Source organism: Athene cunicularia, assembly GCF_003259725.1.
Source record: "Athene cunicularia isolate RWA chromosome 3 unlocalized genomic scaffold, athCun1 chr3_part1, whole genome shotgun sequence".
NCBI classification, from domain to species: domain Eukaryota; kingdom Metazoa; phylum Chordata; class Aves; order Strigiformes; family Strigidae; genus Athene; species Athene cunicularia.
This window is the reverse complement of record NW_020799097.1, coordinates 115872340-115895041: the sequence shown is the minus strand read 5'-3', so window position 1 is coordinate 115895041 and position 22702 is coordinate 115872340.

Sequence of the window (22702 nt, the reverse complement as noted above, 5' to 3'; positions counted from 1 at the left end):
AAACACTGGGAAAAAAAGCATTATGGTTATTAATCAGAATTTTGTATACTTTTCAATTTGCTTCTCCGGGACTGATTCCACTGCACAATAATTAACAAGAAACCCGTGCTGACTGTGGTGCCCCCCCTGCCCGTGGAGCGGTGCCTGGCTGATCCCATTGTCTGCACCCTGAATGCTGAGCCTACAGTTAATAATTAGTTAGCAGCGCTTAAATGAAATTGCACAACCGATTCTCTGGTACACTGGCAGAAGCGGCAGCTGAGCCAGCCAGGACTTTGTCATCTTGGCAGGGAGAAGGAGTGCTCGCTGCCATCCTGCAGCCAACGTGCCGTGCAGGGGAGCTGGCGCGGCTGGGGCAGTGTGGTTGGCAGCAGCCTGAGCCCGGCAAGGAGGTGCGGGCAGAAGGGGAAGGGAATGTTTTTGCCATCTCCTGGGGAAAAAAAAAAGGAAAAGGGACTCTCTTTTGGTAGGGAGGTTTCTCAGAGATGTCTCTCAGGTTCATATTTATTGTTTATTGCCCGTAAAACTGTGTTTCTATGCTTCACAAAGCCATCATTTCGATGTAGTCTGCCTAGCCTGAAATGATAAATGAAAGCAATGAAGGGAGAGGAAGGGTGTTCTGGTGATTAAAACTCAGATTTGACTTGAGAAAGTAAGTTTCAGCTCCATCTCTGCCACCAACTTTGGGGTGACTTTTGACCAATCATTTAATCTCTTTGGGTTTATGTGAGCCAGGGAGAACAGTGATTTCTCTCTTTTATTGTGGTGTTTTGTGGGGTTTTTTTTGCCTTATCTGGTTAAGCTGTACAAGTCTTCCCATTGGGGATCCTTTTTACTATGTAAGGTGTGACCAAAATGGGATGCGACTGTAATTAAACTCCTATTCCTAGTATTTTAATAGCACATTCATGGGTATACAGCAGGAAAATAATGTAGTAATTAGAAAGGATGTAAATGATCAGAGTGTGAATGGTGAATCTCAGAGAAATCCTTTTCTGACTGGAGCAGGTTTATTTTCCTCAGTGGTGACTGAAATTAATATGGGCTGTTATTTTATGGAGGTACTCGTAAACTGGAGGAAGCGTGATGGCCTCTGGATGTAAAAGGTCAGAACAGATGATCTAATAGTCCTTTTTAGCTTTAAAACTGTGAAGGAAAATGAAGGCTTTTAAAAATTATTCTTTTACCACAGTTAGGAAATAGAAAGATGGGACAGCAAAGCTATATCCCAAAATTGGACGCTACCTATCCCTGTCCCTGTGCTCATTCCTCTGCCAGTAGGTTTCCAACTGGGCCACGTGTCTCGGAGGGTCTCTGATCCACCTCTCTAAAGGGTGCCTGAAAGGCAGCTGAAACAAACCTATTGTCAGGAGGCTTTAATTTGCTATTAGAGGTGATCACCCCTCTGTTGGAAGTGCAAGGGTCCGTAAATCAAGAAATGGTTGAAAAGTTGTGGTCTTTGCCAGCAGTGAAAGACAGCTCACTTCGGCCACATTTATGTGCCCGTCTTGGTTTCCCATGACTGTTCCTACTGCTGAACAGGGCACTTCTTGCCACCATTGCCAAAACAGCCTGTGACCCTCTTTTAATTTGCTCTGTTTCTACTTACCCTACAATTAAATAATCCTAAAGTGACAAATACCTGAAGACCTTAATATACAGCACTGTTGCATACCAGATACACAACTGCACCTTGGTGTGAGCACTTCACAGAGAAAGAAACATAATCACTCATCAGTGCTAGTGTTTGTGCTGTGTGTGTGGTCTGGATCAAGGGCTCAGCATGTGTTTTCAGTGGAGTGATTCCCTTAGGGTTTTGAAAGTACTGCTCCAACCAGGAGCCCTCGTCAGCCACCTCCCTTAGCATCTCTGACCAGACCCAGCCATGGAAGGAGATTCCACGTGCAACCCACGGCCTCCTGCAATACTGCATCGTGGGCATCCTCCTGGTACAAAGGGGACGTTACAGTCCCGGCACAACGTTGCATCACCATGATGTTGGAATAGATGTGCATGGAGAGGGACCTCTCCCTTCCCTAGTCCTGGCCAGGTAGCGTGTGAGAGACTTCCCAAATCAGAGGCTGCTCTGGATCATGGTGTTTGGCAGTCCTCCATAGGCCTCTACTGCGAATTTGTCTAATCGCATTTCAAATCCATTTATATTCCTGGCCTCTGCAATGTGCTGTGCAGTAAGTTGCATAATTTAGTTATTATTTGTAAAGGTTTTTCTTATGGGCTATTTTAAACCCACTGCCTCGTAATTGGTTGCACCCTAGTTCTTACGCTGTGAGAAATAATGACTAATACTTTTCTATTTGCTTTCCCTATACTGTTCATAATTTTATAGACTTTATTGTGTGTTCTCTGGTTTTCCTCTATCATTTGGTAGCTTGAACATTTTTTACAGAAGTCAGCACAATGGGAGATAAGTAAAGGATTTGGTGGGTTATTGCAGATCCTGAAATGTAGAAAAATAATTGATCATCAACTGAACCAAAAATGAAATTTTAGACTTTTTTTGTGGAAAAAAAAAGGTAAAAACCCCCAACTTGAAAATGTCAGTTTGATGTTCATCATTGGTTTCAGAGTTTCATTGCACTGTTGAACACTTTTGTTTTTATGCGATCTGACAATTAAAGAATATCTAAGTCCAAGAGATTTCATACGAAAGCCTTGAGACGTTTTTGTTTTGAGAGTTGCAAAATATTTGCATACTTCTCTGAAATTTTCCTCCTCGACCTGTCCACTTGGTCAAATAAGAATCTAAGCTATCAACAAATCTGCAGATTTTTCACCGAAAAGGCTTGTTTTTACTCAGGTATAAAGAGAAGCTGGCTTGAAACATTTAATCTAAAACACACATTTTTGACCGCATATAAAAACTGTCCCAACTTGAATCCGTCAAAGATCTTGCGCCAGACAGATTTCCCATGTATTTTATTTTATGTGTGCTAAACACTTCACAAAACAAAGCCCGTTCAGAAATGTGAATCCGAGGGCTGTTTAACACTGTAGATTTTCCCCTTGTATAACAATTATGTAAACACGCATGCTAATTGGCATCGGATGTGACACTGTGAATATGTGGATGGTGTTCAATAGCCATCATAATTTCTCATTTTACTGCTTTTGGTCACATAGGCTGGTAGTCTTATGTAGTAGGACAGGATATAAAACACACAGCATACTAGTGCCAAACTACCTGAAGACTGTTGTTTATCCCTGCTGGTGAAGTGTGTCTGGATTTTCTCACCTTTCTGAGCTCAGGTCTTTGGTTTTTAATTTATGTTTTATAAGAGGAAGAAACCAATTAATCTCTTTTCCAAAGAAACACAGGCGTGTGCTTGTTCCTACCAGAATTTTGCTGAGGGTGAATTCCTCACTGCGGTGGTTTTGAGTCCCTGGAAGAGGATAGGAATGGGTCTGCCTGCTCCTGACGTCTGCTGGAGCTGGCTTGTCTCTGTCCTGGGGTCCTTTTGCCGACCCAAGAAGGAAAAACTCATCGGTGGGTGGTTTTCACCTTGTGTGGCCATCAGAGCCATGGGTGCCAGAAGATTTCTTCTCTGCAGTGCAGATATTGTCTAGCATAGTTCTATGGTTGACTGTGATCACACATGATAGTTTTAGCTAATCTAAGCAAGCTTTTGTTTCCTTCCCGTCATTGTAGTGTTGGATTCAGTCTTAGTCTCTGTATTACATGTCTGCGTAAAAACTGATTTTTTAGTCATAAAAATAGGAATTTATTTAAAAATGGATTCAAAACAGATATATAGACTTTGCTGAAATTTGCAATATCCAGTAGGAAATGCCCTGTATTGTATGCTGGGTTTATTTCGAGTAAATCTCGTAAGATCAAGACACATTTTAATATACAGATTATATTTGTTTTTAAGATGCAGTATTCTATCTGGACTCAGCCTGCTTCCATTTTTTTAACCATTAATCTTGCTTTTTGCCCCTAATCCTTTCTTTGCTACAATGAGCTTTCACTATGAGCGTGTGGGGAGGGAAAGCCCTATTAGATTATAACATTTTATGAGTTGTCAACGATATAATGACATTAGCCACCTGACTGAGAAGTAAAAACCTTTGTGGTGTCACATAACAGGTTAGAATGGGCTGGTAAGCCCTTGTGAAATAAACAAGGTAAAAAAAAAAAATTCCTCCAAAATGTATGTTTAAATGGGTGGCTATAACCCCTCCCTGCTTATTAGACCACAGAGGGCACATTAAATATTTTATACATATATATCTTTCTATCTCTATAAAATAGAGATAGGAGTACACACGTACATACATACACACATGCATAGACACACAAGTCTTTCAAAATCAGAAAGGTCTCAAATTTAATTGGAATGGAAAATGCTAACTAATTGGCATCCAAATTTGATTTGCTGTAGAAACCTCATATTTGTTTGAAACACAACACTGTGTCTTGGAACACAAGCCCAGTCCTTCAAAATTCATACACGAGAACTGTGGAAGAATCAATTAAAGTTGATTTGGCAGATCTGCTTTTGACAAATATAAAGAAATCTCTGATTAGGCTGAGAAGAAAAGAATCCCTCTTTCGTGCTCTCTCTATTCTCTCCCTCTTTAAAGGCAGTAGATGTCAGAAGGGGGTGGGTAGTGATATGCAAAACATGGCCTCCATAACCAAAGTAGCCTGCAAAATTAGGTGTCAGCATGCAAAGCTTATTGATGTATGAATGCGGAAAATGAAAGCCGGCAGTAGACAGACGGGGCTAAAGGTGAGACAGCCACAGTGAAAGCAGCTGTACATCTACGTCAAGGTGTTGCTATATGAGCCTGCTTTTTTCTGGAGGGCCACAGCCTAACAAGCTGTGCCTGGCCATAAAATGATGAAACAATACAATGTAGGCACACACTGTGTGAATACCAAATAAATTGACTCGGACCCCCCACCCCCCCCCACCCCTTCAAAGTAGGCCTGTGTATTCATTAATAAATTCATATTCTGAGTTTTCAATAAAAGAAGAAAATGCAGTGTAAACTGGAGTTACTTAGTGACACCCAGCTCATTGCTTTTTATTGTTGCTTGCAGCTACGAAGCCTTCGCTGTGCACTAGTAGAATTTATTACTGTCTGTCTTTGTGGCAAGTTGGCGAAGTGAGCCTTTTGAAGAAAATTGACCCACACTTCATGAATATGATGAAAAATGCCAATAACACTACAAAGACAAAGCTCTTGACATTAGTGTGCAAAGAACTAAGAGACGTTAATGAAGATATTGCAATTACAAATCATATCCCTCCTCCCCGGGCCGAGGGGTGCGGGCATTCGGGGGCTGCCGGGGAGCCCTGAGACCCTGCTGGTTATGGGGGTGGGCTGAAGGGGGGTGTGGGCGCTGTTGCACTGCCTGGCCCCCTCCCTATCCTCCATGCTTTGAAGGAGGAAAGAGGGAAGAAGAGGAAAGCAAGCAAAATGCTTAATCCAACAGGAATTTCCCTCCTAAAAGGTTGCCTCTTCTTCTCTCTGAGCCTGTGTGCAGAGGGAGAGTGGTGGCTCCTGGACACAAATCACTATAAGACTCTGCGCCTCAGTTTCCCTCTCTGTAAAATAGTGCTTTTTTTTTCCGTCTGTGCTTTGTGAACGTAGCCTGCTTTGACTGGAATATCTTCCCAGCCACCTCATTCTGCTTGTGTGTATGCACCCCTCCTCTCTTTTGGTATTGTGGTAATAGTGATAGGTTAAAAATTAGTATTTTGCAAACGGGAATGTCTTTTTCACAGGCTCTGTCCCAGCAAAGTGAAAGAGAAACCAAGAAGCAATGTGACGTGCAAAAGTTCTCCATTTAATTCTTGCCCTGGTGATAAGCAACTCTATCAGTAAAAATACATAATGACCAAATAGGGCAGGTCTTTTTTTTTTCTCCCAGCAGCTGACAGAGTACTAGAACAAGGCAACTTCAAGACAAGAAATGTGAAGGCTAAGAGAAACTGATCTAAAAGAAAAAAACAAAACAAAAAAACCCAGCAACGATAGGTTATTTAGCCCTATGTTGAACATTTGCCACTTTCTGAACTTATTATTCATCAATCAAATTTTCTGTCACCAAGATAAACTATAAGTGCCAGGCGCTTTGTTTATGCATTCTTCTCTTATATTTATTGTGGAGAGACCTGCTAAAAATCAAATAAAACGCAAGCATGCTATCTACTAAATTTGTATGTGACAGTCATAGGTATATCTTGCCACATTGGAATACTGGTGCCAGAACAAATCAGTTCAGCTTTGCCATTCTCATGCTCCTCTTTCCATTTGTAGATGACACTTGTAAATTAAGGCAAACCATGACTGTTTTCCTCTGTGACATGTGGCCACTGATGAGATAATCATGAAGTCAACCGGAGCAGTTCTGCAGGTCTGTATGAACTGACGGGCACCCAAACACAGGCTACCTGGGAATTGTGATTTGATCTGGCTCCATCAGACCTGTGCCACTTGTGGATCCAGGCTGCCTTGGGAACAACAGGTGCTCCAGACATGCAGACACTCTGCTGACCCTGCTTTGGGTATTGAGCGCTACGATGTGCACAAGTCGTCTGCTGCATTTGCTGGTGTCCTTGCATTGCTCATTTTGAGGCACACAAGGGGGTTTGAGGGATGGCTCTTAGGTGTCTGCAGAGCATTGGCAGTGGAGCGAGGACTAAGTCCTTATCCTCAAAACTATGTGTTTTGTTGCCAGTCTGTCCGATGTCATCGATGAGGCCATGGCAAGACCCCAAGGGCTCTGTTTCTGGCCATGGGCCTTTAACTTGAAGCTGGCAGTTGAGTGGACTAGAAGACAACCGATTAAACCATCTTACAATTGCCTTACAATGAGGACTTGAATCAGTGATGATTCCCCATTCCTGAGTCTGCTCTTCCTAGATGAATTCCTTCTACTTAATGGACAGAAACTGAAATGTGGCCCAGTCTCTTCTCTTTTCTCATAATTTCTGTGGAAATGATACCCATAGGATGGGAGATGTGACAGGTTTCAGCATGTCTACACCTTTTGGGTATGTTATGTAGTATGAAGAGCCAGATACAGCCATGAAGCACTCACCTCTGAATGTGTATCAGGGTAACTTCAGCATCTTGACCATCTCTTTTCTCATGATATGGTGTCATTTCTCTGTCCTGGTCATGAGAAAGACCCACCATATCTGAGGAGTCAAAGTCAGTGGCTGTACCCGTGCCCTGGGATGGCCAAATCCTTCCATAGAGCAGAGGCACCATGAACCCAAGTGGAGGAGATGACTCTGCTTTAGGAGAACTAAACTGGACATGATACTGTTTTCCATGCTTTCCATTCAAAGTTTTACAGTAAGTTACAAGGAGAAAAGAGATGGAAAGTGAGTAAAGAAGCAACCAAACAGCAGAAGCAGCTCCTGCGTTACTGGTGAAAAAATACCAAAATGGACTGATTATGTCTCAACATCCATCCTTCCAAAGCAACTGCAGATTAGAAATTACTGCTTGTTTTATTTGGATTTGAAAACAAGGCTGATGCAGAATGCTCAAGAGGAAAATGTGAGACCACCGCATAGATACCGGTGTAAAGAACAAAAAAAGAGACAGAGCCAGAGCGAGCGAGCAGATTGCCCAGCTATAAAAAGCAGTGTTGAAATCCAGAGGAAAGTTTCATCAAAGGCTGGCTTAAGTGCAAAGGTTCAGACCTGACTAAGGAGCAGCTCATTTTTTGTTGCTCTAGAGCAAGACCCGTCTCCTAAGATCTGAGTGAGCGAATGAATGTTGTTCTCTTGCTCAGCTGAATGAAGCAGTGGCACAGTCTGGCCACAGATGGGGAATCTCACAAGTAAAGATGAAGCCATTAGATAACATATTGGAGTGACTCTACTGAGCAGGCTGAATATCTGCTCAGTAAAAAAAAAACAGAGAGGGAAAGAAAACACTGTGTAATTATACAGTCACCCAGTTCTACCTTTTCATTCCTTGTTTCTGTGGCCATTAATATTAGGTTTCTACACTTCTTTTCGGAGCATTTTGTGGCTTGTCTCCCTCATGAGCCACGTCCCATATACATTAAATAACCTTCTGTATGAAGCTACAGGTTTGATGCCAGGACACTAATGCTGGGGCACTACTTGCTGTTGCTAGAAATTTGGACCAGCCTTGTGGTGAGCAGATCCCCAGATCACAAACATTAGTCGACCTTGTCCTTGTAGCTTGCAAAAAGCACAAATAGATAACAATAATTTATTTGGCCTAATTGATTATGGCTAATGATGAGTGGAAATCCAATTGGGACAGTGCTTATTGGGACAGGACTTATCTGCACTTTAGGTATGAGGAGATACATTTTTCAGATCTTGGCATGTTTAGCTTTTTGGGATGAACAATTTATCTACCTGGATTCATTCTGCTGCTCCCAGAACTGATTGTATATTAGCATGTCTCATGAAAATCATGCGTGACATTACTCTTGAATCTATATATTGAAAAGAAATGAAACTGGGGCCAGATAAAAGCCCTTTGAAGTTGGTGGAAATGTCTCCCATCAACTTCAACATGAACAGATGTACACAGAAATCCAGAACTGGAAAGGACCTCCTGGATGACCGAGTCAGACCTCTGCTATCCCCTGCACTCTTTTCTATAATCCCTTCTCCACCAGTTGTTTCTCTTTAGCTTGCCTATGGGCTGATGATGTGCTCAGCATATTACTGAAAATGTTATCAATAATGAGATTTTTGCATAACAGGTAACCAATGGTTCCTGTGTGTTTGATTTGTCAGCTCTTACAGGCATGAACAATTCCCAGTACATCATCTTAAAAATGTAGTTAGGTGAATGAATGCAGATATCAGGAAGACTGGAAGGGGTAGAGGACTATCTGTATTCTGTCTATGTGTTTGTCAGAACTGAATACTCAAGGTACGGTTTCCAGTAAGTAGGGAATGGGATTCTTCAGTGATCCTTGCAGCAAATAGTGGAGACTGATCACAACAAAATGAAAGGGGCCCAGTTTTGTGGCAACATTTCTGGTCTTTAGGAGTTAAAAGTGATAAGTAAAGGAGGCCCAGATTCTTTGAATATTATTTTTTTTTTTCTGTACAGTATTGTAAATGCTGAAAGTGAAAAGCATTTATTGAAAGGTATCACCAGGAAGATTTCATGCAATTTTATGTAATGCCAATTATTAAAAGAAAAGATAGTAGAGAGGGCTGGGAAGGGTTAAAATTAAGAGCTGTTTCTAAAGCCTGCAATAATAATACAATAGACTGGTAGTAGCCACAAGCAGAATTTACTGTCCTTGGTCTAGTGAACCAGTATTAACCCTTCAAGTGTCCTGGATGGCTGTGCACAGTGTCAGTTTCTGCTCCAGTGTATGGATGTATGGTTCCTGTCAGATTGCTCAATTAATTATAATTGTCCTACCTTTAAAGGGATGGCCCTGGGCATACTAGGGGGTGTGGCCCTCATGGGGTTTTATTTCAAGCCATATCCTACTGTCTCCAACTCAGTCAATGAATCTTACTCATCAATATTTAATGACGCTTTTTTTTTTTTTTTTTTTTTTTTTTTAAATTATTCTTCTACACAGCTAGACAGGTGCATTGTCTTCCCGTTATGTTTTGGTGACAGAGAAGATGCTGCTTAGCTCTGTGTTAGCATCGAAGAAAGAGGTGGGTAGACCCACCAGAAAATGTCAGCGGGCGCTACCTGTGTATTTGAGAAATGGGTATTACAGACCTCTTGTTCTGCCTCTGAGATGTGACAGTAGGCGTCTCGCTACAGATTCATTACCGAACAGGTATTCATCAGCTTCAAAGCAGCTTTTACCAACTGTGTAGCACACAGGAAGAAATTGGTTTTAAGGAACAGGGCAGGAGAGACATCTCAAAGACTCTGCTTATTTTATTCTTTTAGTGCAACCTGTACTGCTCTAAAAGCTACCAGTGACACATTTTGTGCTGTTCACACCTTGGTATAGTCTTGGACAAGAACTACATCCTGTATATTATTGATATTTTATGACAAAGTAAAGCAATTTTAAAACATCAGGCTGCCCATCTGCTATGAACTACTTCTCACAATATTCAAAATAGATGTGTTTCCCTTTCCTCTTTTCATATGAGTGAAATGCAGACCACAGTTGGGTTATGAGACTGGGGGCCAGGAATTTTTCTACTTTTAATCCCGTCTCTGACATTGATTCCTTCATTAGCCTTGGGCAAGTCATTTCACTTGGATATATTCGAATCACCACATCTATAAAATGGAGATGCAGTGAGGTGTCATGGAGATTTATTAGGCTATGTCTGCAGCATACTTTGAAGAAGTCAAACCGTATACACCTGTTAATGAATGGAATTTTAAAATATGAATGAAAACATTTTCTCATTTCAGAAGCCCAAGTTCTGACTAAGTGTCCTGCAGACCTGTGACTTACCACTGCAGTCAGCAGGTACAATTTTACACTCACTGTGTAAACTCATCAAAGAAAAATTAGCTGAACATTAACGTTACGGCAGCTGAATGCCAGACAGTTTCCCAGTCAGAAATGTGTTGTTATTGCTGGACACCATATTGTCCTTATAAAAAAGCAGATTTTGTGGTTAAAAAATTTCCAGGAGTAATTTAAAGTTGGTGCTCTGGGGCTGGTAGATACACAGGGAAATTAGATTCCTTCATAATTTGATCACTGTAGAGTAAAATCCTAGCCTTGCATGCGTGTTTTGCTACCATCCTCGATAAAACCAAGATCTCATCCAACTTAAACTTTGGTAAGAGACTTGGAGGATTCACTAGGACTTGGAGCCTTTCAGGCACTGGTGGCTTAGTCTGGTGAAGCTTAATCACCAGTAGAAGTCTCTTTAGTTCTTGGCCTGTAGAGGAGCTTGTGAGGTGAGTTGGTCCCGTTCTGTACCGCCTGCATTGCCTGTGCTATAATTTTGGTCTCAGCAGAAAGGCATTAAACTGGATGTGTAGCTCTCTCTGCCTCGCTAGTCTGAGCTGCACAACTGGGTGTGAGACATAACTCACCTTTGACACCGGCCAGAACTGAAGCAAGCTAGTGCCAAACTCACATTGTCCTTACTCATGCTGGACTTTCTGTAGACAAGAATAAATCTCCTCCATGACTAATCTGTGCGTGACTCACCAAGTGTATCATAACGCAAACCTCGAAGAGCTGTGGGAAACAACGGTGCACTGAGGCATGTTTTAAATGAACACTGACCTCACTCAGCAGACAGTGAGGTTCACAAAGAAACTTGGTGAAGGAGGCGGTTTCTGCAGAGATGGGGGCAGCGGGAGCACAGTGTTGTCCCCAGCCCTCCCGCTGCCCTTCTGCTTGGCCGCTTCCTGGCTGGTCCCTGAGGCTGCCAGCTACCAAACAGTTATTGTTACAGGTTTCCCAGTGTTTCTGCCCAAAGATACTAAATGCTTTCCCTCCTGTGGTGTGTCAGCAGTGATGCAAGGGTTTTGAGGAGACTTCATGAAGCAAAGCGGTGGTGGGAATGGACCAGGTGATACTGAGCAGAGTCTAAAGAGAGGAAGATGTCTGGGTTAGGCAACAGATAGGATTTGGACTGCAGTGGGGTTACAAGCAGATAGAAAAATAATAAGAAGGATGAGTCTCCTACAGGAGACAAAGTAACCCTAAAAAGTCATGGTGCAATAATAAGATCAGGTTCATTTTAGTCACCCAAAGCAGTTTGAATTCAGCTCTTCCCTGTCCAGACACTCTTTTAATCATATAGGAGTCATGATGAGCGTAGCTGCACCCTCACACTGGTTCATAGCACACTGTCAGAGCAGGCCGGAAAAAGTGATCAAGAAGACAGCGTAAGGCCTAATGCTGCAGGGCATGGTGCTATGCTTGGACCTGAATGAGAGCGATAAGGAAGGATAACTGTGCTGAGGTACAGCCACTCTTGGGTGAACGACGGTGATAAGCGTTTCGCTTGGGAGAGTTAGGAAGGAGCATAATGCTTCTGGACATCCTGTGGAGGGACGTTGAGCAGGGCTTCTTTCTCTTTTGAGGAAGCTTGAGACAAGGTGTCTTCCTAATCAAGGGAAACAAGGAGCAGGAGCCTGGTCCTGCCCTTCCAGCCATGCACACTAAAGCATTGCACTGGAATGCTCCTCAAAGATATCTGATTTACCTTCCAGGACACGATGGAGAAATCAGCCTTCAGTAGCTGAAGAAGGCGCGCATCCGTGCGAGATGCGTTCCCCTTCCAGGAGCAGCCTCTGAGCTCTGCATTCTGGCATACAATTTAACACACAGAGCTCAGCCATGGTGGTTTCCTATGTGGGCTGACAGCTTTCTTCTCCAGCCCTTGCTTAACTTGATAGTCATAACTGAACCCATAATTTGTCCTAGCCTGTAATATTACAAAAAGGATGTTTAAAAAGTCAAGAATTTCCCTGCATGGTCTAGTTGTAATACGTTTTTAAAAGCCTGTACTCAGGCCGTGCTACCTTCTGAGCATAAAGCAGCTGGGAGTGTTGCAGAGGGAGCTTGCTTAGCCCTGGGGGAATGGGTAAAGAGGGTGTTTCTTGTGACTTGTTTGCAAACCCCTGTGGCTATTGTGAGGAAAGGCTCCTGGGATTTTACGAAGTCATGTATATCCCTTCTGACTGGGAAAGATGGATTCTGTCCAGGGTTTGGCTAAAATGAAAGAAAGGAGGGCCCATGTTCAAAGGATGAGATTTACTGTTTTAGAAATAAAATGCAGTTAATGAAATCACCATTTACCACCTCCTTGCAATGCTTTTCTGACCATAACCTACTTTAAATAAGGAAGCTATAGAATGAATGCAAATGTATCAAAGTTTATTGTGGGCCAAAGCAGTAGGTGGGATGAGCATAAGGCTCTGAAGGCACCTAGAAGTACAGATAAGATCAGATCAGATGGAAGAGGGAGCCTTGGCAACTGTGGTCCTGCTCCGTGGAGTGTGGTGAGCCCCAGCTCAGCTTGCTAGCAGCAGGTGCAACTGCCCAGCTCCCACAGCACTGTGCTTCAGCTTTGCACCCTGCCAGCGAGGTGCTGGGTCCATTCCCTCGGAGACCATGGGCTGTAAAGGAGGGAAATCACACAAACAAAAGTGGATGTTTTCACTTTTCTTACTATCTCACTGTGCTCCAAGTTGCTACTTGCTTGCTAGGCTTCAGAGTGTTGTGGGTTTTTTGTTTTGTTTTGTTTTTCTTTTATGAATTTGGTTATGTCATTTTTACACTGGAAGCCTGTTTCACCATGTTTCTGGCAAACCCCATTGGCTAGACTTGTTTTACCACATCATCATCTTTTTTTATAACCTACATCTGCCAGGAAAACTTTGTCATTCATCATCTTCCTTTCTGCCGCCTTCATTTTCAGCTAGGTACAAAATGTCCTTTTATTTCTAAAGTAATGCACAGCCTCCTGGCTCGGTGTGGAGTAGAAGGGATAGATGGTGCATAGTTATATGCCATGGCATGTAAGTAGTGTTCAGAAGTGGTCAAGAGAAGGAAAAAGATCCTCAGCATACACAAAGTAGGCTGTGGGACTTCCACTCCCCTTCTAGGTGGCATCCCTTCAAGAGACTGCTGCCCCAGGCAACTCCAAGTTTGCCTGCGTCTACTGCAAACTCGTTCTGATGGAGAGGAGCTTTTACCCAGCAGTCCAATGTTTGCAATTTTCATTGTTGCATTCTTTCTTTTCCTATTACTCATCATGTTATGGATGAGAACCATGTTGATGCTAGCAACTGTGTTTGAACATGGGACAGAATTGAAGTGCAGCTGTGTTTTGGTCACTAGGTTTCTGTACCCACAGTTGAAGTGTTCCAGAAATATGTAGCAATACATATAAGTTTGTTTAGTTACTATTCTGTTAACAAGGTGGCATTATCCATGGTAGAATTCATGGCTACTTTGCATAAGACCAAAAGGAGGAACAAGATTCCCTCTGACCTTGGTTTTGTTACAGTCTCTTAGTTGCAGCATGTTGGACGAAAAGTTTGCTTGAAGTTTTCTGGAGAAAGTTCATGTGATTTTTTAGCAAACTTGTTTGGAGGGAATCTGCAATTCACCCGGCTAGCAATTTGGGTATAAAATGCGGGTTTTGTGTAACATCTGCTCACAGTCACGTCAACCTTCATGCACAACTCAGAGGATTGATGGTTGTAGTTGCTCCCTGCTCGAAGAGCTGGAACCATTTCCTAAGCACAGAGCATTGTGACCATCTCTGTTTTCCAGGAACTCGGACATAAATGGACCCATGTCAGAATTTAATATGCAAGCAACAGTTATGTTCCAGTTGGATTCCTGATTTTAAGTACCCACCTTTGACATTTTTGTAGTAGTGTGAACGCCTTGAAAGCGATGAGCAAATTCCCTTTGGCTTTTGCGGGCTCTGGAAGAGCCACCCTGCTGAGTGAGCGGAAGGGCAGATGCAAAAGCCAGAGCTCTGCTCTTTGCCACTGGAGTCTGTCTCCCTCCTCTGTATCTCACTTGTACAGAGACAAATAAAAATTCAGGGACTTGTGCCACAGTTTCTTCATAATGCATGTGTACAAATATTTGCATGCAGCAGTGGTTCAAAGGAGCCTGAAGATACTATCTTAACTGTGGTGCTTTCCCAGGCCATTGCTGTTCTTTGCCTTTGTGAATAAAGGCAGTAGTGTCTGCAGTCAGGAGATCTCTCATATAGATTTAATCTGGCTGTTTTCCTCCCTAGGGAGCAGAGTTGAGGATAGAGAAGTTCAAGGTAGCGTGTGTTTGAGTTTTGTAAGCAGAATAGACATGGAAATTTGAAGCCCAAATTACACTTTCCAGTCTTCTTATGGAAATGGTGAGCAAAGAGGAAGCGGAGCCTTTAGTACTGAACATGCGCTGATTTTTAAATACCGATACAGATCTAGAGCGTTTATTTATAAACATGGCCTGTATGTGCACACACGCACACTCACGCTTATACGTCCACACGCCTATGTGTAATGTTTATAAACAGCGCATCGCATATCTCTCTGCTTATAGATTCTATTGATGATTGCTTTATTCATCTTGTGGCAGACCCATTTACATGAAAATATGTTCCCCGTTTCCTTGCTACTATAAATTCTGCAGTATGGGGAAGTAGCAAAGTGCACTAGCTATACATCCATGGAGAAATGCCCTGTTGAGGAGTATTATACAGGGAACAATTGACAGCCCTTCACTTCAGTGGGTACATTTCTCTGTACAGCTGCATCACCACTAATGATAAATGAGTAATGTTTGATAGCTGGCTCTGTTGCCTGACAGCTACAGTTTTGGCCAGAGGGCCACGACAGGCTTTAGACTTCTGTTCAAAATGAGTTAAACATATTAGGTATTACGAAGCCACAGAAGCCTCGAGAATGAGTGCTGAAATGAGTTATCAAGGTATGCTCCTGGGTACACAACTTGCAAAGCAGATGTCATTCTAATAATGTGTGATATAGAACATGTCTGGCCTAAACCCTGCTGGATGAAATATGAAGCCCCGTTGGTGATATTTAATACCATTTTATGAGGTGCCATCTTATAAAGACAATGCCCGCCTTATGTGGAATGCTTAAGGTATTTTGCCAAAGGCACTGGGAGGTATCTGAACTAAGTAGAATTTTTATTATTTTATAAGCCTTTACTTTGTAATATTTCTGTTTCTACATTATTGTGGTACTAGCTGCACTAACCCTTTGTCTAGTGAACTTCATGAGCGGTTTACTGATAGATTGACTGATAGCCACAACTGCCTGTGGATGTAAAGGCCAGTTCCTGCCTAAATATATTCCTAGCAAAAATATAAAGTAAAATAGAAAGCAGACTTCAAAAGGAAACAAAGCTTTACAGGAGGCACTCTTGGAAAAGAAATCCTTGAAGCTATGAGATTGAGGTTTTGGTGTTTTTTTAAAGGAGTGAGGCCTAAGAAGGTTGTGAGTTTGTGTATTACAGCTGCAGCATTCGTTTTGTCTTGAATTCCTGTGGTAAACTTTGACTTCCCATTGAGATTTTTGGATCCCTTTGCCGACATCCCAAGGACATGCGCTGAGTTGCTTAGTTTAAGGAAGATGATGAGTGTTTTCATTCTCCAGTTCTCTCTCTATTTACATATTTTCATTTAACATTGCTTTTGCGGAACAAAATTGCCTCCTTGTTCAGGTCTGTTGGAAAGCAAAGGCAGAGTGAGTTCAAGTGGTTATTCTGAGCAAATTAAGTATATCCTTCCTGGGATGCAAAGACCATGCTGACAATGCAGCTGAATTAAAGACTCCAGTGGGGGCAATACTTACATTTCAGTGATGATGAGTCGGTGCAAATGGGCTCAGTGCTGAGATCCCATCCCCACTTCCAGAGGATCTGGTCCAGTGCAGCAAGGGAGTAGTTTTCTTGTCTTCCTCCTCCATCGTTCTGTATATCTCATGGTCCTTCTGGTCTGCCATGCTACTCCATTTTGCCTCTCCCAAGCAAATAGCGCCCGTGATCCAGAAAGCAGCCACTCCCCAAAACATTTACCAGGGAGGACTGAAGTGCCCCAACAGCTGCTTTCACTCTGTGGGATGCTCCAGTGGGGTGCCTCTTGCAGAGCAGGCTGAGATCCCTCGTTTTCCTCCCTCTGTTCAGCCATGACTTGTCTTTATGAACCCCACAGGACCAGGTCCCTGTGACTACTTCTGCCAGTCTGCTGGTCTGAATAAACATCAGCACTAAAGAAATTACTCAGCTTGGTGTGCCAGTGACCGCCATGTACAATTTCCAGCTTGAAAGACGTCCCTGCACTAAAATATGTGGCAGTTCTTACTCTTAATCCTAACGCTCACCTCCTGTCTCCTCGGCTAAGTGATCTTTTAATGTGTGGCAGTGCAGCCTGATGCAAGGAGGTGTTAGGTTAATTCTCTTCGACAAAACCCTACTAACTTTTTTTTTGCCCTTGAAAAACTTGCTTTCCCTTCCAAATGCATCATCCTGTGAGCCCAAGGTTTGCAGATATTCAAATTCATCTTCCTTTATACCATAAACATGCCAGATATATATAATCCATTTGGACACTGGCAAGTGATGACTATCAGAGGCAGAATAGGTACTGAGGGGCCCATAGTTATACAGTTACATCGGCTTGGCAGCAGCTCATTCATCGTGCTAGATGATCTGTCCATCTCCCTGCCTATGGCTTGTAGCACATAAAATACAGACAAAAAGACCAAATATTCTGTGTGCAATGCTCTTTGCATCTCAGCCCAGCTTTCCTAGCCTTGGTTTTAAATGCGCTTGTGGTCCAGCTGTCTGGTTGAGACGCTACTTTTTGAAAGAAATGTGTCTTAGAAATTCCTAAAAGTCGCTGCTCAGTGTATGACATGTCAAGTTATATCTGCTGTGTCACAAAACATCAGCGTGTTGCGAAAGACTGTAATGAAAGGTGACAAGATACGCTGTAAACTGTTTCAGTCGATGTTTTTGTTTATCCCAGAGCGAATTCCGTGCAATGTCATGATTGCAGGGAGAGTTCGGCTTCTGTTTTGTCACTCAGCAAAACTTCTGCCTGCAGTGATCAGCTGAACGACCCTGAACATTTTGGGAGTGAAGGTAGTTTAGCCTTCAAGCCCACATTTGCAAAGCGCTCCTGGGAGCCCTGTGCCTGCCCCAGCACACATTGCGGGGGGTGTGTGGGGGTGTGTGTCTATGCTTGGGCAGAGCCCAGGCGCCCACAAGGGGTAAGGATCTCTGGGCAGCATTTCCCCCCGCCAGCCCCAGCTGTGTCTCACCATGCAGGCAGCTGGTGCCTGGGGAATTTCCCCCTTGCGCCCCCAGCACGCGTGTGCCTGGGCACGGGACTCCCCAAGAGGACCTCTGAGGTAGAAGTCAGGGTTGTCGTGGCGTGCCGTGGCGCTTCGTGGGGTTTTCTTTGCTTCTTGGAGAAAGCCCATAGACTTGTTTGCAAATCCTCCGTGTGAGCTATACAGGTGGCTCGTGTTTATCGAGGTTTTCTGCTTGGAGCTCATTTCCTTAAAATCTGTCCTTATGTTTGCTAAAATCCACACAGTCTCTGTTCCAAGCTGCACGAGGCTTTAAGCTCTTTTTTCCTCTCAGCATTTTTTGCCTATATTGTGGCAGAAGTCGAATGGGGAAATGCACAGAGCTGGGAGATTAAAGATGTAAATTTTATAAACAGAAATCAAAGGTCCTAAATCCTGAGCAAAGAAAAGCCAACAGAAGTATGAACATTAAAAAACATACATAAATAGTACTTCAAGGCTGAATGTGTTAAATTATTCAACAGTTAAGTCATAAGTGTTCTTAAACTTAAGTATAAAAATGCCCTTGACAATATTTCATAGCTCTGCATTTCTTTAAAATATTTAGCATTCTCATTAAAGAGAATGACTTTATTTTATATATTAGTTACACTCCTGCTTGTTAATATGAAGGAATTCAGTAGCAAAGAGCATTCTTATGTATATAAGCCAAAGATAATTTACATGTAAAGTTGGACGACTATTCACTTTTTATTTATTCCTGGATCATCTGCATCCACGCATAGCTATAGAGCATTTAAACAAATTTGTTCCTTAATGTGTAGTATTAATATCTCCTGCCCCAAAATATCATTGCTAATGCCGTCTCAAAGACAGGTTCATTCAAAGCTACATGGAAGTTCTTGCCTTTGAAAGACTTAATGAACCTTACATTTTTGGTATACTGCACAGTGTAATGCCTATTACATATTCATTGCCAGAATGGAAGATTTTCTTTAACTCTGAGCTTCCTGGTCTAGTTCACTGTAAAACATTGTCAAAAGTCACAAGAGACTTTCGCTGAAAATTGTGACTCTTGATAGCAGGATGTAATGGGGAGGTTTAGAATAGAAGAACCAGTGGTATATGGGCCCAAGGGGAATCGTTCTGACAGACAAATGGATGGATAATACAGTTTTTGACATAATGGGATGAAAAAGTTTATGCCAGAAAGAACTGAATTAAAGTTATTACTTTAAGGAAATTCTGAAGTTCTCAAGACTGGTGGTATTACCTGTGTGCGTTTCGTTTTACTGCATCTCTGCATAACAGTTTTTTAAACAGGGTTGGTTTTGAATTGATTTATAAGCTTACTAACAAATCTGCAATAAAAAATGTAGTTACTTTCTTGGAAGTAACCCCAGTAACATCATTTTACAGTTTTTTTTCTGGGAGCAGAATGTTTTGATCTGTCTGCTTTTTAGAGTCCTGCATAATCAGTTTGCCTCTCAACTCCCTTTTGTAAGGGCAGCAAAACAGAAAAGGCTATTATTCCGAGTTTTCCTCTGGAATAGTAGGAGATTGCACAGAGCTATATTATTTCATATACATTTCTTTCTCTTGGTGTTTAGTGAACTTTGGAAATCAGCAGCTCTGAGATCCCAGAGCCCTGGTGAGACACAGAAATCAGCTGATGCAGAAACCATTGCAGGGTCAAGGCCTTCGTTAATCAAGGCCATCCAAAATGGACTGTACGTTTTTCTGCTTTTTATTTTTAGGTGATCGCAGGGCTGAGCTGTCAGTCAGACACTTTTTTAGGGGTGTTGTGCTCATATGTGCATATGTGCACCCAAGGGTTTGACCACAGGTCTCTGGAGAAGGGATAGTGCAATAACAGCCTCTCCACCCCGAAGCCTCTGTTTGAGCAATGTTTCATTTTAGCTGGCAGTGACTAAGCCAACGGCTAAAATGCAGAAATAAGTATGGCGGAGAGAGGCCCTCATAATGGCAAAGATGAAAAATGTGTTAGCGCAGAGCAATGAAGTGATGGTAAATCTAAGATGTAGGCACCAGTCACCACTTGTACCATGCTGTTGTCAGAAGTGTGTTGAGATATCTGAGAGAGCAGGCTGAGAAAGGGAAGCTAATTATACCACATTATTCACTTCTGCTCATTAGGTATAGTACAAAGGCCTTGCTTTTTATGTATATATTAAAGTGCCAAGGACTACAGGAATAGATAACTTAATATTTCTTTTGTCTTGCTAGCGGGTCAGTTCAGATAGAAAAATCATGGTTTTGCAGACCTGCAACTTTCCACCCTCCAGAATTAGGGATTTCCTCCCGTGTCACCTCTAACAAACAGAAAATGACCACTCTCTCCCCCTTGACAGTCAGCAAAGCCAAACTAAGCAAAAGCAAATCTCCTGTTCCCTGTCGCAATTCCCCACCCAGTGCCTGTGTGAGGGTGTGTGAGGTGGCTCCTGCCTTGTCCCCTCAGCTCAGCACAGGTACCTGTGTCGATGAAAAAGCTCTTCCTACCTAATCTCTCTTCCTCACATACCCTCCATAGGTCCAGTGGCAACTTGACAGCTGCAACCTGCCCCCCTGCTGACACTTGTCCCTGGGTCATGTTGTCCCCTTGTGCTGCCCCTTGCCCCTCTGTCATCCCAAGACCACAGATAAACCACCTGCTCTCCAGCTGAGTCTCAGTGAAATGAATTCAGCTGTTTAATAAACTTTGGATCGTATGTATAATGCATTCACTTTTAGACGTTTTACCTGCCTCACAATCCTTGTATTGCATTTGGATCTGTAAATGAGCCATTAGGAAAAGATGAATGGGAAGGCAAAGGATTAGTTTATTGAAATTATTTATATATGAGAAATACCTGACTTTTGAAATTCATGGCTCTTTAATGCTCAAGTCACAGAGAACACATTAAATCTAAGAGGAGAGGAACAGGTATCGCACTTCCACACTAAGGTGAATCAAATCAAATTTGGGCATTGAAATCCAGCCTTCTCCACAACGAAAATTGCCTTGCTGTTCTAATTACGAGCATCACAAAAGTCACTGCTTTAGTGAAATACCCTGCAGCGACACAAAAGGATAGACTGGAGAAGCACACATCTACCAATAAGTGGCACTGAGCATCTACTCCATTTCTCACACAGGTTGGCATATCTCTCAGTGGTCCATCTGGTAGAATTGGATGGCATTTATCAGGAAATAATCCAATTGTGGCATGCCAAAACCTGAACATGAAAAGTACTTGTGCCTAGTGTCAATCATTCACCCTCTGACAGTTCAATAAACATCCTTTCTGTGATGGTTTTCAGGAACACTGACACCCCAAATTCTGGAAACAATGCCAGAGATGGAAATGACAATGCTTCTGTGAAACATCAAAAGGGACCGACACAACCTGGCATGGATTTTGCCAAGGGTTGCTTAGCAATACAGCGTGCTCGTGGGCCGCTGGCGTGTCAGGATTAGCTGCAAAGGGAGCGATATTCACACCTTTGCTGAAAATGCATTCTTCCCAAAGGAGTACAAAGTAGGTAAGTGCAGCATCAGTAGGAGCAGGGAATGCCGTGGCCACGATATACAATTTTAGGCTTCCAAAAAGCCATCTGCCCTTCCCGGTTGTCTTCCTCTGGTGTGGAAAGATTAAGTTCCTCGTCCCAGCACCACAAGGACACAGTCCTGTGCTACCCAGCCTGTGGTCTCAGAGGGTTCAAGGAGGTTTCATGGCCATTTCCTTTCGGGACTGGGATCAGAGGGGGCCAAACATTGCTCCCAGCAAGCTCTTGCAGGAGGTACGTGCAGGCAGAATATGACTTGGACTGCGTTGGCTACTGGTGCTCAGGGGATGGTGACAATGTATGGGAAGAAAACCTGAAACTGGAATTGGGAGTGTGAAGTAGGGGCGGTCATTTTAACAGCGTCATTGGTAGTAGTAGTAAGAGGATGCACGGAGCTCTCGGTAACAAAAGAAAAAACTTGTTCACTTGCTGAATTTCCCAAGCAAGCCCCTCTCCTCAGGTGCTTGGGTGCCACCCGTGTCTCTGCAGCTGCCCCCACCCCACCCTGCCAGGGATCCTGAAGGGTGAAAGCAGCATTTCCAGAAAAACAAAGAGCTCTCAATGGCTGGAGGGAAAATATAGTATTTTATATTGCAAGCACCACTTTGCCACTGAGGAGGAAACTGAATTGGGGGAAGTGAAATAACTTGCCTGAAGCCACCAACAGACCTGGGAACTAAACTCTGGCCGCTTTAATGTGCCAAATCCTGGAGCAGAGGCTCACGAGGTCTAACCAAATCTCCTTTCATCTGTGTGCCTGGTAAATGGGAGTGGGAGGAACATCTGCATATCAAATAAAGGGGGTTTTGTCCATCTTGAAATTCCAGGTTTTCAGATCCAGGCATCAGCTGATGCCTGGAGCATATCAACTGCCTTTTTGGTGTGGCGAGGACAGACCTGCAGGTCCAAATGCAGACATGCCAGGCAACCCTGTCCAAACAGAGGTGCTGGGATCTGCCCAGGGAAACACTTGTGGGGCAGTGCAGGTTCGATGCTGGCTTAGGGCTGTCTACTCTGTAGGCAACCACGGTGGCAGTGAGGCTGCAGATATCATGGAGAAGGTGCTTTTGAACAGACGGAGTACTCTGAACAGAAATCCTGAGGTGTGCAGATTCTTATATATACTTATGATAGTTTTCCAGGGAGAAGTGCAAGCTAACTCCATCAGTGCCTTTGAGCCTTGACTTGTTAATTGGCATTACTTCTAATTCCCAGCTATATTTTAAGGTATGAACCTAAGGAATTTTAAAGTCATTATGTGGGTGAGGGACTGATAAAAATAAATCCTTCAGGTTTGAAAGTGGCAAAGAGGGAATAAAAGGTGTTAAGAAATCCAGGAGTTTTCAGCCAATTGGTTCAACAAAGCATCCGGGTGGACTGCAGCTCCTGGAGAAAG